Genomic DNA, 18,384 nt, shown 5'->3' with positions numbered 1-18,384 from the left:
TGGAAGAAAGGCGAAGTTGATAGTAATGAATATAAATCAGAAGTTAGGCATTGTAGAAAATTGATAAGGGAAACCAAGAGACACAAGGCGACATCTATGGCCAGCAGACTTGAGGACAACAAGAAGGAATTTTTTGAATATATTAGGAACAAAAAGAATCCTGACAATGGTACTGGTCCATTACTAGATGGAAATGGTAGAATTATCAATAATGCAGAAAAGGCAGAAGTGTTCAGTAAGTATTTCTGTTCTGTATTTGGGGGTAAAGCCAGATGAAGCAGTGTCTTCATATAGTGATAACAACACTCTTTCCATTCCATTAGTATCTCTGGAGGATGTTAAACAGAAGCTACTAAAGTCAGACATTCTTAAATCAGCAGGTCCAGACAACTTGCATCCAAGAGCTTTGAAGAGCTCACTGGCCCGTTAATGTTGATTTTCAATAAGTCGTGGAGCACTGGGGAAGTTCCAGACGACTGGAAGAAAGGTAAAGTGGTGCCAATTTCTAAAAGGGTAAATGGGATGCCTTGGGTAATTATAGGCCTGTCAGCCTGACATCGATCCCACGCAAGATAAATGGAGTGGCCAATATGGGACTCAATTAATAAAGAACTAAAGGAGGGTGATGTCATTAATGCAAATCAACATGGGTTTATGGAAAATAGATCCTGTCAAACTAACTTGATAGTGTTTTCTAATGAGTTTACAATTTTTGTTGATAAAGGTGATCGTTTTGCCGTAATATACTTAGACTTCTGTAAGGTGTTTGACTTGGTACCATAGGACATTTTGATTAAAAAACGAGAACACTATAAAATGAACCTGGCACACATTAAACAGGTTAAAAACTGGCTAACTGATAGGTCTCCAAATGGGGCCTCATCGAGCGGGCGTGTTTCCAGTGAGGTCCCCCGGGGATCGGTTCTTGGCCCTCGGCTCTTTAACATTTTTACCTGGAAGAAAACACACGTCATCACTGACGTTTGCAGATGGCCCAAAGACTAGGGGATTGGTAAATAATGAAGAGGGCACGTCACTGATTCAGAGCGATCCGGATCACTCGGTAAGCTGGGCGCAAGCAAACAATATGCGTTTTACTACGGCTAATATGGTACACATCTAGGAACGAAGAGCGTCAGCCACACTTACAGGATGGAGGACTCTACCCTGGGGACCAGTGACTCTGGAAAACACTTGGGGGTCATGGAGGATAATCAGCTGAACACAAGCTCCCAATGTGATGCTGTGGCCAAAAGAGCTCATGTGATCCCAGGAGCATAAACAGGAGACTCTTGAGTAGGAGCAGAGAGGTTATTTTACCTCTGGATTTGGCACTGGTGCGACTGCTGCTGGGATCTTGTGTCCAGTTCTGGTGCCCACAGTGCAAGAGGGATGTGAGTAAATTGGAGAGGGGTCAGAGAAGAGCCACGGGAATGCTTAAAGGATTAGGAAACCTGCCTGATAGTGACAGACTCAGGAGCTCAATGTAATTAGCTTAATAAGGAGATGGATAAGAGCTGACTTGCTCGCAGTCTATAAGTACCTACATGGGGAACGAATATTTACTGTTGGGCTCTGCAGTCTAGCTGAGAAAGGTCGAGCATGATCCAATGGCTGGAAGCTGAAGCCAGACACACTCAGACTAGAAACCAGGCGTACATTTGTAATGGTGACAGTAATTAACCACTGGAACAATTTACCCAGGGCCAGGTAGATTCTCCATCACCGGCCGTTGTTAAATCCAGACGGGATGTTTTTCGAAGCTCTGCTCTGGAATTATTGCGGGGCAGGTCTCTGGCCTATGTTTCACAGGAGGTCAGAGGAGATGATCACAGTGGGCCCTTCGGCCTCGGAATCTCTGATAACAACAACGCAAGGCTAGCAAAGCACTTCACTGAGCCCCGGCCTGCGGGGAGGGAGGCTGGAGCCATTACCTCCCGACGGGAAGGCAGAGGCTCTGACGGGAGACGTACCTGGACCAAAGGCAAGCAGCTGGTCAGTGCCACACGGAGGAACTGGGTGCACTGGAGCCCTAGCCACTAGCCCAACTGCCTCCAGCGCAGCGGTTCTCAAGCAGGGTACGCGCACCCCTGGGCTACGGAGAGGTCTGCCAGGGGGACAGCAACTCGTCTAGAGATTTGCCTAGTTTTACAGCAGGCTACATAAAAAGCACTAGCCAAGTCAGTACAAACTAAACGTTCATACAGACCATGACTTGTTCATACTGCTCCATATACTAGACACTGAAATGTACGTACAGTATTTATAGTCCAATTGATGTATGTAGAATTAGATGGTAAAAATGAGAAAGTCGGCAATGTTTCAGGAACAGTGCGCTGGACACTTGTATTTTTAGGTCTGATTTTGTAAGCAGGTCGCTTTTAAGTGAGGTGAAACTTGGGGAGAAGTCAGATTCCTGAAAGGGGTACCATAGTCTGGAGAGGCTGAGAGCCCCTGCTCCAGAGTGTGAAACAGAAAGCTTCAGCCTCAGTCACCGCGGACACTGCAGGGCATTTGGGGTAATTTAGGAGATATTTCAGGTCTAGATTTTGAGCAGGGGGCGAGAGAAACCAGGCAGCACAGCGTGTGCAGTGAGTCGGGGCAGCACGGCCGTCTCCAGCGCCAGGAACCATAAGGCATTCGTGCCGCTCAATCGTCCCTCCGACAGCCAGCGATTGAAGTGTGTGTGTGGGGGGGGTGATCTGCAAGGGGTCGCAGGCCCGGCCACAGACCCCGTGTTTTCCTCAAGCCGCGGCGCTGTCAGCACTGTCTTCCCAGACCTGTAGCTCCCACATGATGACAGATCCCCCCATTTCTCCCAGACCACTTTAAGCATCTCCAGCTTCGTGCAGCAGCTACCACCCCGTTTGCAGTGTGTTCGGGGGCTGGGCCGTGCTCACAGCTGCACACTGACCTGACCATCATCCCACTGAACCGTCAGACTCCCCTCACCTCTTTGTTCAGGGGAGCAGCAGCCTTTGAGCCCAGAGGGGAATCAGCAGCAGGTGAAAGTGTGTTTCAAATGCTGCCAAGACAACAACGCTGCGATTTCACTTCACGCCACTTTCTCCCCCCCAGTGCCTCAGATACTAAATTACAGCCTGTCAGGCCCAGGCCTCTGAAATTCTTGTTGCTCAGTAGCTAACCCTTTGCCTTGCTGCCCTATTCCAGCAGAGTAAAAAATACCTCCTTGGCCGTGTACCATGCAGCTACCAGAGCTCACCGGCGCATCCCGAGGCCTGTGTGGGCACCTGCTCGTATCTCCTTGGCTGGGAAATAACAGCCAATAACTTGCTCTTCCTTGTCGTTCCTAGAGGTAAAGGCCAGAGGCAACCATTACGGGCCTCTTGCCTGACCTCCCATATAACACAGCCCAGGCGCTTCCTGCCTTCAGCCCAGAACTGGCGGCTGAGCGAGGACACGGCTGAGACAGAAATGCCCAAGCTCCATGTGAAGACGTCAGGTGATGGCAAATCCCCCACATCCCTTGGTAAAATAAGTTCAAATGAATGAGCCCTTTGTTACCACGGTAGCAGGTCACACCCTGCGGTTTATTGGCTTACAGTTCCTTGTGGGTTTGCTGGATTTTGCCCCAGCCGCTTGGAGGGTTTGGGGGCTGGCTCACCCTGTAGCAACTGAATGGAATGGAAACGGTGAAGGATAATTAGACACGGTCACAATCAAATCTATTCCCTAGGGACTTGATGGATGGGGAAAGCGGCGCAAGGCAGGCACGGCGATCCGATCATCCATAATTCCTGGCAGTGCATGCCCGAAGCCCAGGAATGCCGAGTGTGCCCACCACGACAGGGGCTGGCACACACTTGGCTCTTGCCACCATGTTGACCCATTTAGTTTCGCTTTCTTGCAGCAATGCCCGATCGATTTGGGGCTCTCGGGGCCACACATGCAGCCGGCCTTGATTCAGCCTCTGAAATTGCCCCAGATACGGGCGTGGAATGAAAAACCTGCCTTTGCAGGTGGAAGTGGTGCGACGTCTCACGACCCGATCGGCGCGTGCCAATGCAGAGTGCGAGCACCAGCATACGGGGCTGCCATTTCAGAGGCATGTTGTGAAAGATCTGGTGCTTAATCCGTCACCCGTCAGACGTGATCACATGGCTCTCGCTTCGACTGGGGCTGCAACGGCCCATCTGCCCGGCCAGTCCATTGTTACCGGGTGCTCCTCACCCCCAGCCACTCTCTACCTGCCTAGGACACCCTTCTGCTTACACTTCGATTGCAAGCTCCTCTCGTGAGATGTGCGTGCAGCGCCTGGCGCCCTGGGCCTAGTCCCTGCCTGAGGCTGGGTGACACCACGACTCGATGATGATGCCTGAGCAGCTGCAACTTCACAAACTCCTTCCATTGCATTCTGTAAACCTCCCCAAGCCCAGTCGGCTTCTGGAACGTCACTGCCTGCGTCGGCCCAGCCCTGCCCCATGCCGCCAGGGGAGCCCTGTGCCTATCCCGCACGGTGAGGAGGCGCCATCCCTAGCTAGTGCTGGCAAGGAGGAGCTTCCATGCAGCAGTTGGCCCAGCTCTCCCAGGGCACCCGCCTGCAGCTCCCATAGGCACAGGGGATGAAGACTGCCATCAGCAAAGGCCAGCCGGCCAGGTGCCTCCTGGGAGCACGCCAAGGAGCAGAGCCCTTTCCTGGGGCTCACAGTAGAGCGGTCGATGATTAACTAGCCCCTAGCAGAGGGCGGAGCAGCCAGTGAACGCTGGGGAGCAGAGGACAGGCCGGAAGAGAGTATTAAACCAGGCTGACACCACAATAAACTTCTAAGCCTCACAAGCAGCCCGGCTTGGGAAACTAGGGCTGGGGAACAGGAGAGTTTTATGCTTTTCTCACTTACCTCTGGGGGGTTCGTGCCCCAGCTCTTAGCCCTTCCTCCCCCTGGGTGGGCTTTGCACAGACACAGAGGAGTTCTTTGTCATCCTCCGATTTCAAAGCCCTTGATTTAATACAATAATGGCTGAATGTCATTATCCCCATTCGAAAGATGGGGAAACTGAGGCACGGAGCAGGGAAATGACTTTGTCCAGCTGCACAATGACTGGCAGATAGGAACAGAACCCATGAGTCCTGACGACCAGCCCTGTGCTCCGTCCACTAGTCCAGCTGGACACACTAAAGATTTGAGTTCTGCAGTTACTGCCTTTGCCACGCCTGTTTCCCAGATACAGGGGAAGGATAGTCCAGTGGTTAGAGCACTACCATGGCACTCAGAGCTGGCTTCTGTTCTCAGCTCTGCCACAGACTGCCCATGTGACCTTGGGCACATCACTTAGTCTCTCTGCCCCACCCCCCGTCGGCAAGGCGAGAGCAGCAGCACGTCCCTGCCTCACAGGGGGCGTCCGGAGAGCACACGGAAGATTAGGAGGTACTCAGTTGCTATGGCGATGGGGCGAAGCAGGACTCCTGTCACCCCCGGTTTAGGAGCGGCAGGGATCTGCGGCCCCAAAGGCTGCTGGGACAGACTCCTGCGGGAAGCCTTGGCACCCAGATATAGGGGTTCTTGAATGATCCACATCCCTTTGCTCTCCTGAATCCCCACATCTCCCAGCTTTGCCCCCTCCTCCCTGCCCCGGTTAGGGAACCAAGAGACCCCGTTTCTACTCCAGTCCCCAGCCTGGTGACTCATCCTCGCTTTGCCAAGCTCCGGCTCCATCGCTGCTCTTGCCGTCGGCGCGGTGAGCTTGTATTCCTCCGCTTTCAGAGTCCAGTGGCCTGAAAAATTCATTTCTCTTTTTCTGATCTACCCATTCCTAGCAGCGCCTCTGTCCCCATGGGCACTGCCTCTGCTGTCTGGAGCTGCGTTTGCATCCAAAATTCACGCCATGAAAGAGATTCTCAGCAAAGCCTCAGGAAGCCTGAAATGGCCCCGGCCACAGGCCAGGGTCTGGGCCAGATCCTCAGGTGCTGTAACGCAGCCTGGCAGCAGCGGGTGCAAGGGAACTACCCTGATTTACACCACGAGGGGTCTCTGTCTCACACGATTTATCTTCTCATTTAAAACAACACGGTGAACTGAACAGCCACGTTCTCGACAAACCCCTGCCCCTGCCTGTGTTACCAATGGGCCCTCGACGTTAACGCTGGGAGAAATCCAATGCGTCACTTACAGCGTCTCTCCCGGCTGGGACAGAGGGATCCAGGGAGCCCGTCGGCCCTTGCTTTCGCACTTTCAGCTTCTTAGCAACAATCTGGGTTTCAGACCCTGCAGGGGAAGAGCCGCTTGCTGGCACTCAACCAGCTCTATTCCTTGTTCTTTGAATCCTTGGGAATGTTTCTATGGCCCCTTGGCTTTATGAAAGCTCGTTTACAGAGAGTTAAAAAGGCAGGACCCCATTTAAGCTGGCGGTGCTGAGCACCTCTCGGAAGGGCACAGAACCAGGCAAGATTGGGCCCCACTCGGGGATGCAGACTCTGTTCCAGCATTTCCATCTCGCCATTCTCCCCCATCCACGCACATCCCCTTCCCCCTCACTTTACGCTCCTCTGCTCCTAGCGATGAGCCTGGCCCTGGCCAGACTAAACCCCTCCCAAAGGTGGGCTTCTCTTCCTTCGGGGTAGTCTCTATACACTGCCCGCTCACCCAGGAACCTGCGCAGAGCTGTGTGATTTCCCACGTCGCATCGCACTCTCCGAACGCTCGCCTGCTCCATCCTGCGTGGCCTCCATGAGACGCTCCAGCCCTGACACTTCATTACACACTGGGCAGAGACTGCCTCGCCCCCCGCTGCTTCCCAGCTTCGGGGGGAAACAGAAACGGAGAAAACGCTGAAGGAAAGGGAGCATGAAATTAGAAGTAAATGCAAATACTGTAATGAGCTGGCTGGAGTGTGTGTGTGTACGTGCATGAACCCCCTTGTCACATTTTCAAACAAACACCTTTGTGTTTCCTCCCCAGCTGCCCCTCACACCTGGGAGAAGCTCCCTGTAAACATCGGCAAAGCCACCTCATTGTCCTCCTTCGAATCCCTCCTCAAAACTCTCCTTTGCCGCAATGTCTGCACAAAACTCAGCAACGGTTCGGCCGCCCGCACCTGCCCGCCCACCCGCGCCGAGCCCCCTGCCCACGCCGAGCCCCCTGCCCGCACCGAGCCCCCTGCCCGCCCGCCTGCGCCGAGCCCCCTGCCCGCCCGCACCAAGCCCCTGCCCGCCCGCCCGCGCCGAGCCCCCTGCCCACCTGCCCGCGCCGAGCCCACCGCCCACTCAACCGTGCCGAGCCCCCTGGCCGCCCGCCCGCGCTGAGCCCCCCGCCCACACCGACTGAGGCTCTCTCATTGTTTCCTGCTTCTCCTCCATCTGATCCACTTGTCATCTCTCGTCTTACACTTAAATTGCCAGCTCTTTGGGGCAGGGACTTTCTGTTCTGTGTTTGTCCAGCGCACGGCCCAATGGGGTCCTACAAATACTAAACAATAACACCCCCTGCTGGACGTACTCTGAACTGTTCCACCGGACATCACTGCCCCTCTACTGCGGATGGGGATTCTCTCTCAGCTCGTGTGCTTTTGGAGCCAGAGGGCCCGGGTGCTGCCACTGGTGAGAATTGCAGCGAGACCGTGCCAAGGGCTGGGCGTGCGGTACGGGGAAGCAGCAGACAGACAAGAGCCTAAATAACAGCCCCGTTTTGAAGTGATTGTACAGGCCAACCGATTCCAAGTGCAGACAATTCTCGCTCCCAGGCTCTGTATCGGCTCAGAGGAGCCGACGGCGGCAGAGCAGCACCACTCCGGGGGAAACAACGCAGCAGCACATGTAAGACAAAAATATGTATCTGAAACGGTGCAATAAACCCGGGATGGATCAGACTTTCCCGGGAAACCACTGCTGCTTGGCGTGAAAAGTGGCCACCCGGGGCCAATCCGAGAGGCTTTAATGTCTCTTACCGGTGACTTTTCCCAACGTGGGGACAATAGATTCTCCGCTACCAGCCTCAGCTCCAGTCAATACAAACACGACATAGTTTTTTAAACTAATATTTTTCCAGCTCGCAATTCCATGGGGAGAGAGGCCCAGCGTTGCCATGGCGATATATAGACAGCATCTGCCTTGGAAGGAGCTGAAGGGAGAAATTGGAATAGAATTGCAAATTTGCTCAATCCTGAGGAGGACTCCAAGGGAATCCACCGAGCAGCAGCCTGGCTTCCAGAGAGAGCCCTGCCCAGGGCAGAGCCTGCCGCAGCCCGCGACCCTGGGGCTCCAGAGGGCAGCTCGGCCTGGGGAGCGGAGCCATGCTGGGCGCTCGCTCAGATGGAAGCTGCTCTCCTATTCTGTCCATCGAGCCACCTGAGGAGAGGCAGCTCCTTGCACTCCCACGAACAGCCACAGGGCTCCAGTCATCGTCTGCATCTCCCTCTGTCCCCCCCGGGGCAGACACCGCGCAGAGCGCCTCCATCCTCTTGGGCAGCAAATACCCCGGGGGCAATTCACTGCACTCACGCAGTGCATCCCCCTTTGTCCAGCGAGCGGGGCCAGCGCCAGCTCTCTCTGCACTTGCCTAGAGCAAGAGGATCCTTGGCAGCTGGCTACAAGCCCTTCACTGGGTCCCAGAGAGAAAGGGGAAATTTCCTCCTTCGAGCTCTCCTGCGCCAGCCCCGACGCTGCTGATGACAGCTCTCCCCAACCAGCCCGTGGAGACCGAACGCTAAGACTGGTGCTGCTGTCAGACTAACTTGACATCACTGAGTGATGAGGTTAGAAGTCTGGCTGCCCAGGTAGCAGTGCTGCCGTACCGCGGTACCGCACAACGTCCCTGGAACGACACGACACACACGGACTGGCTGAACAGCTGCTGGCTGAGAGGTCTCAAAACGGGGGATCCTCATCGAGCCCGTCAGGTTCCAGGGGGGTCCTGAAGGGTTCTTAGCCCCGGGCTCGTTAATAGTTTTATCAGTGACCCAGGCCTGAGGAAGTCTGCAGATGACACGACGACAGGGGAAGTGGTACATAACGCAGAGGTCACGGATACAATCCGGATCCCGTGGGAAGCTGGGTGCAAGCAAACAACGTGTGTTTTAATGGGGCTAAATGCAAAGTCATACATGTAGGAATGAGGAACGCAGGCCACACTTACAGGGTGGGGGACTCTGTCCTGGGAAGCCGCGACTCTGACAAAGATTTGGGGTCGTGGTGGAGAATCAGCTGAACAGTTCTGGTGTCCACAACTGAAGAAGAATTGAAAGAAGAGCGACAAGAATGATGAAAGGGTTGTGCAATCTGCCTTGCAGCGAGAGATTCACGGAGCTCAGTCTCGTTAGCTGAACAAAGAGAAGGCGAAGGGGTGACGTGGTCACACACTATAAATACCTACCTGGGGAACAGAAATGTGATCGTACAGGGCTCTTCAATCCAGCAGGAAAAGTTATAACAAGACCCAGTGGCTGAAAGCTCCGTAGACAATTTCAGACCGGAAATAAGGCGTGCTGGGGGGCATCACCCCAGGAAGAGCGGACCATGGGCTGGGGGGGCGTCTCCATCGCGGGAAAGGTTTAAATCAGGATTGGATGTTTTTCTAGAAGTTATGCTCTAGTTCAACCCCAGCGACTGGACTTGAAACAGGAATGGACTCAGGCAGGTCTCCAGCCTGCCCTCAGCAGGAGGCCAGCCTAGATTATCACAATGGGCCCTTCTGGCCTTAAAAGCGATCAATCTATGTCCTGCCCTCCCATGTAAGCGTCTGGCCGCCTCTGAGCCAACAGCTGAACACTTCAAAAGCAAAACCAAATCCAAAAATCAGGCAGACGCGATCAACAATCACCAGCAAATCCCAGCAGCAATGTGAGGGTGGGGCGGAACCCGCACGGATTCTCTGGCCAATGGTCAGCGCCCTGCTCGGACAGAAGCGGCGTGGCTTTCTGCAGAAGATCTCAAAGAACGAAAATTAAGAGGCCAGGAAAACGTCCAGCAGACGCCGGGCAGCTCCCAAAGCGGTTAGACACGGTCATGCTGAGGCTGCCTGCCAGGCCCTTCGGCAAAGGCCGGGTCCTGCAGCGCTGCCAAAGGCGTGGGCAGAAGCCCAGGAGGCAGCCTTGCAAATCTCAATTCAAGATTCCGGGGTGTCCTTTCCTCCGCAATGGAAACCTCTCGCATTCATCTCCAGAGGCTGATTCACAGGCCACTTGGCCTTTCAGTCCTGGGGCAGGATGAAGAGGCTCTGAGGCTGCCTGAACTCTGCCATCCTGTCCAGGCGAGCTCCTACCCAGCACAGCACCGGTCAGTGCTGCCAGCGTACCCAGCTTGGAGCAGCCCTGCTTGTGGAGAGAGCAACGTGACACCCGAAAGTCAGCTTGAGCCATTCTGGCCTTTCTAGCCCCCCTTTGTCTGATGCTCACAGACTGCGAGGGGACCATCAGGATCGTCTAGTCTGACCTCCTGCACATCACAGGCCTCCGGCGCCCAGGTCTCTTATTTCCCAATGTGTGCAGGTGACAACCCACCTTGCACCCGGCAAAGCCACTGCCGATCCGCAAGAGCCACACGCGCTCCTGGGCTGCGGACGCGAGGGGCCAGCAAACGGGAAGGATTTCACACACTCCGGAGGCACTGGACGGGGGCAGAGGGAACGGAACAGCGCAGCTGGGGCTGGGTGGAGGGGGGTCTGCTAGACACACATGGGGCTGATTCTCAGTGGTGCTGACCATCTGCAGCCCCCACTGAGCTCAGTATTTATGAGGATTTGTATCATGGTTGTGCCTAGGACCCTGCTGCGCCAGACTGCACAAACACAGAGTAGACCCTGGTCCCTGCCCCATGGGACGCTGGGGAAAGTCAGACAAGAAGCGCCCTGGGAAAGTAACTTTCTTTTCCCCAAAGGTGAGGGAGATGGAATAGAGCCACGCGGCGGCGGCGCTGGGCAGCTTAACGAACGCCCGTCCCTGAGCCCCAATGAACATTACTAGGCGCACATGTCTCTACACAGCAGTGGGCAGGAGGCGCACACAGGGCTTAGAAACACACCTGCTCTCACAAGGCAGGCACGGCTCTCCACCCTCCCGCAGCCGCAGCTCCTGGCTCAGCTGGGTCCAAGAAAGAAGTCACCCGCCCAGATCTCCAGCTGGGCTAAACCCATGTGGCTCCGCTGCCTACAGCTGAGGATCAGTCCAGCGAGGCGGCTCCGGCATTAGATCCTAGAGCCAAGTGAGGCTAAGGGCTCCCCCAAGAGAACAAAGGGACCAACAGGCCATGAAATGCCAGGACACCAGGATAGGAGGCTGCAGACTGGCTCATGACATGACAGCAGGGAAGCAAGACCCGAAGGGCCTTCCTGGGAGAGGTGAGAAGGGTACCTGGGGAACACAGGGCTACTTGCCTTGAGCAAGGGTGGGGCAATCTGGCCTAGTTCGTTACCCGCTAATTAAACCCGAAGTGCCCATCGATTACGGGAAGCAGGCGCCGAATGAAAGTAGCCCCCTGACCTGAAGGTGCAGCGTGCTGGGTAGAGTGCTGATGGGGAGCGTGCCCCCCCAGACCCACACATCAGGGCCTCCCTGCCTCAACTTCCCCCTGCCACTCCCAGACCCGACAAGCAGAGCACCCCCGGGACTCTCCTCGAGCTGCAGCAGGCAGTGAGAGGGGCTCGCGGACCCCTCCAGACTCAGCCACAGCGGCCGGCTGCGACATGAACTGCCAACAGGGGTCCCCTCTGGGAGCTGGCAGGTGCCCCCAGCCCACAGGGCCGAATTCACAGCTGGCAAAAGCAGGCACAGCTCCACTGAGCCCAATGGGCTTTTCTACGCTCAGCCCAGCAATTAATGTGGCCCAAGGACTCGAGTCAGGGCTGGCTCCTGGTTTCTCTTGGCCCCGTTTGCTGGAAAACGTGTCGGGCGCCATCAGACCCCCACAGCCTATGCATCTGACGCGGGGGCGGGGGGGAGCCGGTCAGGTGGGGGACTTTGGTGAAGAATTGGCATTTTCCCAGCATGCCCACTCTCTGCCCCCTCCCCACAAGGCTCCTGGGGGAGTTCAGGTGACCCCGCTGGGGGCAGAGAATGGGGGCAGGCCCGTCCCAGGTATAAATGCCATGTGCCCATGGTTTGTCAGGAATCAGGCCCCATTGGGCTCGGCTGCCCCATGGAGTTTACAGGCTCCACGCAGCTTGTGAGCTGCCGCGCCAAGGAGTGACAGAGCAGAGGGAGAACCCCGGCTGCAGAGAGCCCCGAAGCCTAGCGCGTGGGGCTGGGAAAACCCCCAAACGGCGCCTGCGAGAGACGAGAGCTCCCAGCCCAGCTCTGCCCAAGGGCCCCAAGCGTGCCAACGGGCTCAGTGCAAAGGAAGAACCCCCAGTACGAGACGCTGCGCGTGGCAGGCTCCGGGGCACAAGTGGAGAGTCCAAGCTCTTGCCATCAGAGTCCATGGTAAGTGCCAGGGGTTCTCTGCAGTGGCTGGGGCTGGCTCCGGTCACAGCCGGGACGCTGGGCTGGATTCACTGCACCCGCGGGACTATTTCCAACTCAGGAGTCAGAGCCCCGCATAGGAGAACGTCTCACGCCCCTGAGCAGCTGGGGGAAACGGCAGCAGGAGCAGCCGGAGAGGCGCTGAGACCGGCCGCTCCCAGAGATGCCAGCGGGCGCGTCTCTTGGGGCTGTCAGCTTCACGCGCTGCTCCGAGCGCACTGACGGGCGGGGGGCTAGAGAACAGACGCTGTGGGTCCTGCCGAGCTCCCAGCGGGACGAGCCTGGGGCTGTGGCAGACCTGAGTGTCTGTGCAAACCCAGCCCCGCGCCCCCTGCCCGAAGGTTTAGTAAAAGGTGGTTCGGTCATTAGAGCTTCCCTGTGTCCACAGCTCGCGGCAGCCCTGTCACCGTGCGGTGTCATCATCACTGCTCCGAGGAGAAGCGAAAATCCCATTAAAGAGGCGCCCTGCCGTGCTGCTGACACGCTGGGCGCTGGCAGGGCCGCGGGGCTGCGCTCACACAGGGCAGGCGCAGAGGCTGGCTGCCATTCCTGACAGGCCCCTGACCTAATTAGGCTCAATCCCAGTAAATGACTTGGTCTGGGAAGGACTGGTAATGAGGGCGCCGGTCCAGCATGGGTCTCTCACCGAGTGCGCTCCATGGGCCTGTGCAAGCCTCATCAGGCCGGCCGTGCTGAGCCCAGCTAGCCCAGGATCCTGTCTTCTATCAGGGCGGTGCCAGGTGCCCCAGAGGGAATGAACAGAACAGGGAATCATCCAGTGATCCATCCCCTGTCGCCCATTCCCAGCTTCTGGCAAACAGAGGCTAATGACACCCAGAGCATGGGGCTGCATCCCTGTCCATTTTGGCTAATAGCCAGTGATGGACCTGCCCTCCAGGAACTGATTTCATTCTTTTCTGAACCCAGTTATACTTTTAGCCTTCAACACCCCCTGGCGAGGAGTTCCACAGGTTGACTCTGTGTTGTGTGAAGTACTTCCTTGTATTTGTTTTAAACCTGCTGCCTATTAATTTCATTGGGCGACCCCTGGTTCATGTGTTATGTGAAGGAGTAAATAACACTTCCCTATTCACTTTCTCCACACCAGTCATGATTTTATAGACCTCAATCATATCCCCCCTTAGTCGTCTCTTTTCCAAGCTGAACAGCCCCAGTCTTTTCAATCTCTCCTCATACCAGAGCTGTTCCATCCCCCTAAGCATTTTTGTTGCCCTGCTCTGTACTTTTTCCAATTCGAATATATCATGTTTGCGATGGAGCGACCAGAACTGCACGCAGTATTCACAGTGTGGGCATGCCCTGCATTTCTATAGTGGCATTATGATATTTTCTGTTTTATTCTCTATCCCTTTCCTAATGGTTCCTAACATTCTGTTCGCTTTTTTGACTGCTGCTGCACACTGAGCAGATGTTTTTAGAGAACAATCCATGATGATTCCAAGATCTCTTTCCTGAGTGGTAACAGCTAATTTAGACCTCTTCATATTGTATGTATAGTTGGGATTATGTTTTCCAATGTGCATTACTTTGCATTTATCAACATTAAATTTCATCTGCCATTTTGTTACCCAGTCACCCAGTTTTGTGAGATCCCTTTGTAGCTCTTTGCAGTCTGCCTGGGACTTAACTATCTGGAGTAGTTTTGTATCATCTGTAAACTTTGCCACCTCACTGTTTCCCCATTTCCCCAGATCATTTATGAATATGTTAAATAGGACTGGTCCCAGTACAGACCCCTGGGGGACACCACTATTGTCCTCTCTCCATTCTGAAAACTGACCATTTATTCCTACCCTTTGTTTCCTATCTTTTGACCAGTCACTGATCCATGAGAGAACCTTCCCTCTTATCCCATGGCAGCTTACTTTGCTTAAGAGCCTTTGGTGAGGGACCTTGTCAAAGGCTTTCTGAAAATCTAAGTACACTATATCCACTGGATCACCCTTGTTGACCCCCCCTCAAAGAAGTCTAGTAGATTGGTGAGGTATGATTTCCCTTTACAAAAACCATGTTGACTCTTCCCCCAACAAATTATGTTCATCTATGTGTTTGACAATTTTGTTTCAACCAGTTTTCCTGTCACTGAAGTTAGACTTACTGGCCTGTAATTGCTGGGATCACCTCTGGAGCCTTTTGTAAAAAGGTCCTGTAGCCACCCAGGGCATACTGGGGCAGCTCTCTGCAGCCATTCACACTCCAAGCCCCTCCGCACACAGCCCTTCCTTTGTTCCTGCCGCAGATCTGAGCCCATTAACAACAAAGCCCTGCACCCAGAGACAGAGCCAGCCTGTGATGCCCCTCACTGCGATGCCCCGGGGAGCTGGCTCTGCACCTGAGCTGGTGAGCTCCCAGACAGGTGCTGCCTCTGCAGACAGGTGGGAAGTCACGGGAAGAGCACACACCCCAGCAAGGACTCACAGGGGCCACGCACACCTGAAAGAGTAACTAGACATTCCTGCTAAAATGTTAACAACCATGACACTTATGCCACTGCCATCATTAGGTTCCAGGGTTATCACTCCATTCTAAGGTGTGCAGGTAGCTCCCAGAGCTGCTCTTTCCCACGCCCTGCAGACACCATGGCCCAGCCCTGTATCGGGATCAAGTGCCAAGGCTAGACATGTAATATGACTCTTACACCAAAGCTGTAATTCTGGGGCCAGAAACGTGCATCCCCCCAGCCCAGACTCTGTGCCAATGCGGCAGGACTGGCTGTGCATGGAGACAGAGAGAGCTGATAGGCCAGGGTGGTGTCTGCCTTGTGCAATGCAGAGAAGATTAACTAAAGCAGTCATGTCTCCCGTCACTTCCTGCTGGGTCAGCCGCAGGTGGCCAAGGAGCAGAGGGGCAGCCCAGAGGAGCTGTGGAGACGCTGAGATGCCCCAAGACACCCATTTCCTGGGAGCCTGACACCCGGAGCTGATGCACAAGAAACTAGGCATCACCAAATGAAATTAGTAGGCAGCAGGTTTAAAACGAACACAAGGAAGTATTTCTTCACCCAGCGCACTCACCGTCAGCCTACAGAGCTCTGCCAGAGGATGTTGTGAAGGCCAAGACTATAACAGGGTTCAAAAAAGAACTAGATAAGTTCCTGGAGGATTGGTCCATCAATGGCTATTAGCCAGGAGGGGCAGGGATGGTGGCCTTAGCCTCTGTTTGCCAGAAGCTGGGAGTGAATGACAGGGGATGGATCACTCGATAACTGCCCTGTTCTGTTCATTCCCTCTGGGGCACCTGGCATTGGCCACTGTCGGTAGACAGGATACTGGGCTAGATGGACCTTTGGTCTGACCCAGTCTGACCGTTCTTATGTTTCACCCACTTTACAAATCTCCCTGCCACGCTTGCCAGAGTCATCCTCAGCAGAGCTCCATTGGCTCACCCCAGGGCAGGGCTTACCCTAGTGCATTCAATACAAATGACACCTCATCTCCGCCTGGAACAGACTTAGGTCCCCTGGTGGGGTTGCCTGGCCACCTGGCTAAGTGGGAGCAGCTGAGCAGGCAGTCAGCAGCGGAACACTGCAGCACACCAGGTCTAGGATGGTAATAACTGGCCAAGCAGAGAATTCATGCTCCAGCTCCCGCCTCCCTCCCACTGGGGTTCAGATCCTGGCTAGGGGCCCAGGGCTGGAACCTCAAACAGACTGGCAGAGCTGCAGGAGCCTAGGGTGGAATTTGCACTGGAGCCACCGGTCAGGATGGGGGGGGTCCCAGAGAGCTGGGGGGGGGGCGGGGACAGCAGGTGACTGGGGGGCAGACTCACAACCCCCAGCAGATCCAGCCCTGCCCCTTCTCTGCTGGGGCTCGCCCAGCGAACACCCCTCCAGAGAACCCAGCACTGTGCTGGAGAAGGGGGGGGCGGCCCTCACGGGCTTCCCCCAGGGGTCGGGGGCGGGCCCGGGCAGGCCGGACCGCCGGGGGCCGTCCTCCGGAGGTGCCGGGGAAACTCCCCGAGGACAGAGGGCGACGCTGGCTCGCTGGGGCTCGCCCCGCTCCCTCCGGACCCGAGCCCCACGTCCTGCCCCGCGGAGCCCGGCCCGGCTCTCGGGGATGTTCCCGGCCGGGCTTTGCCGTTACAGGCCGGGCAGCCCCCCCGCCCCCGGCTCCGGGCTCGTCTAGACTGGGGGGCGGCCCCGCTCCGACGCAGCTATTGTCCCCAGCCGCTGCTGCGCCCGGCTGCCCTGTCACCGGGGCGGTCCCCATGTCCCAGGCGGAGCCGCCCGGCCCGGGCTGGGGGTCCCTGGCGAAGCCAGCGAGGGGAACCGGCCGCCTCGGCCGTGCGCCCCGGAGCGGACAATGCGCCCAGCGCTGGGCCGCGGGGGTTTAATACGAGGAAAGTTTCATCGGAGCCGCGTGGGTCTGTGGGGAGCCCGTGACCCCGTCCCCCAGCCAGCCCCGTGGGAACGCGCGGGGAGGGAGCGTGGGACGGACACCGGGGGGAGCCCCGAAAGCCAGACGTCCCAGGCGGGCTCCGCATGACACAGCGGCCCGGGGGGCTGGCGCACGTGTGCGCGGCTGGAGAGAGTGCGGAGAGCCACGCGTGTGCGCGGAGGAGTCCCGCTCCGATTCCATCCCACAGCCCCACGCGCGGAGCCACAGACGCAGCCCCCCCCCCCCCCAGCTCCGTAACAAAGACAATTGGAGGCTGGTTCAGGAGCTTCAAGACAAAAATCCCTGTCTGGCTCCCCCCCCCCGCCCCCTTTTGTGCGCCCCGCGCCGGGACTGTCACCCCGCGGGGGTCCCTGCAAACTCGCTGCACGGCGCCTTCCCCGGCCCGCCCGCCCGGCAACCGGTCCCGGCCCTACCCCCACACACGGGGGGGTTTGATCCCGGCCCTACCCCCATACATGGGGGGTGGTCGATCCCAGCCCTACATCACACATGGGGGGGTTTGATCCCGGCCCTACCCCACACAGGGGGGGTGGTCGATCCCAGCCCTACCCCACACATGGGGGGGGTTGATCCCGGCCCTACCCCACACATGGGGGGGGTTGATCCCGGCCCTACCCCACACATGGGGGGGGTTGATCCCGGCCCTACCCCACACATGGGGGGTGGTCGATCCCAGCCCTACCCCACACAGGGGGGGTGGTCGATCCCAGCCCTACCCCACACATGGGGGGGGGGTTTGATCCCGGCCCTACCCCACACAGGGGGGGTGGTCGATCCCAGCCCTACCCCACACAGGGGGGGGGGTTTGATCCCGGCCCTACCCCACACATGGAGGGCTGGGTGAGTAGCTGTGACGCCAGCTACCAAAGCAGGAGCCCAGGCCCCCCGTCCCGGGGCAGCGCGGGGGGTCTCTGCTGGGCGGGGCGGGTCCGTACTCACAGTCGCTCCGTGTTGCGGGGGATGTTTCTGGGGACGCCCCGGAGCCCGGTGCCGTGACAGTCCACGGTGGTGCCGCTGCAGGTGCAGAACGCGGGGCAGCCGGTGGCCCGCACCCCGCACGCAGCCGCCCAGGCCAGCAGCCAGGCGCCGGCTCGCAGCCACCTGCCCTGCGGGGCCATGCCGGGGACCGCGCTGACCGGGACCGGGCTCGGAGCTGCGCCGCCGCCGAGCGCCCTCCCCAGCCAGCAGCCGGCTGCGTCTGAGCGCAGAGCTCCGCGCCCCCCACCCCCCATCCATCAATCGCAGACACAACCCCCAGCCCCGGCCGGCTCCTCCCCCAGCGCCGGCCCCTCGCCGCGGGGCGCAGCGCCCCGGCGCGCACACAAAGGAACTGCCCCCTCCGCCGGATCGGGCCCGGCCTGGGGCGCATGCGGCTGAGGGGCTGCAGGAGGGGAGGGGGCACCCCCGAGGCTCTAGTCGGAGCAGGGGGTTCAGCCCCCCCGCCCCACCACATGGGGGGTCATGGTGTGTGCAGAGCCTGGCCCTGCTGGGGACAGGGCGCTGGGTGCCAAAGGTCATGGCCTGGCCTGGGAACAGCATCAGCTCTGCCATGAGCCAC

The 18,384-nt window shown here is 57.3% G+C and overlaps 1 protein-coding gene across 2 annotated transcripts in view; it reads right to left on the bottom strand.

Annotated features, from left to right (window-relative positions):
• SLIT1 (slit guidance ligand 1) overlaps nt 1–17,902 on the bottom strand; it is a 130,089-nt gene extending 112,187 nt beyond the window's left edge. The window contains exon 1 of one of the 2 annotated variants that reach the window (XM_065408481.1): nt 17,766–17,902. The gene's annotated coding sequence lies outside the window, so the exon portion shown is untranslated. The remainder of the gene's footprint in view (nt 1–17,765) is intronic. The other variant, XM_065408482.1, reaches the window with a different exon arrangement.
• Between the last annotated feature and the right edge of the window lie 482 nt (nt 17,903–18,384).

Source organism: Emys orbicularis, chromosome 7 (genome assembly GCF_028017835.1).
Source record: "Emys orbicularis isolate rEmyOrb1 chromosome 7, rEmyOrb1.hap1, whole genome shotgun sequence".
Taxonomy (NCBI): domain Eukaryota; kingdom Metazoa; phylum Chordata; order Testudines; family Emydidae; genus Emys; species Emys orbicularis.
This window is presented reverse-complemented; position numbering and strand designations above follow the sequence as displayed.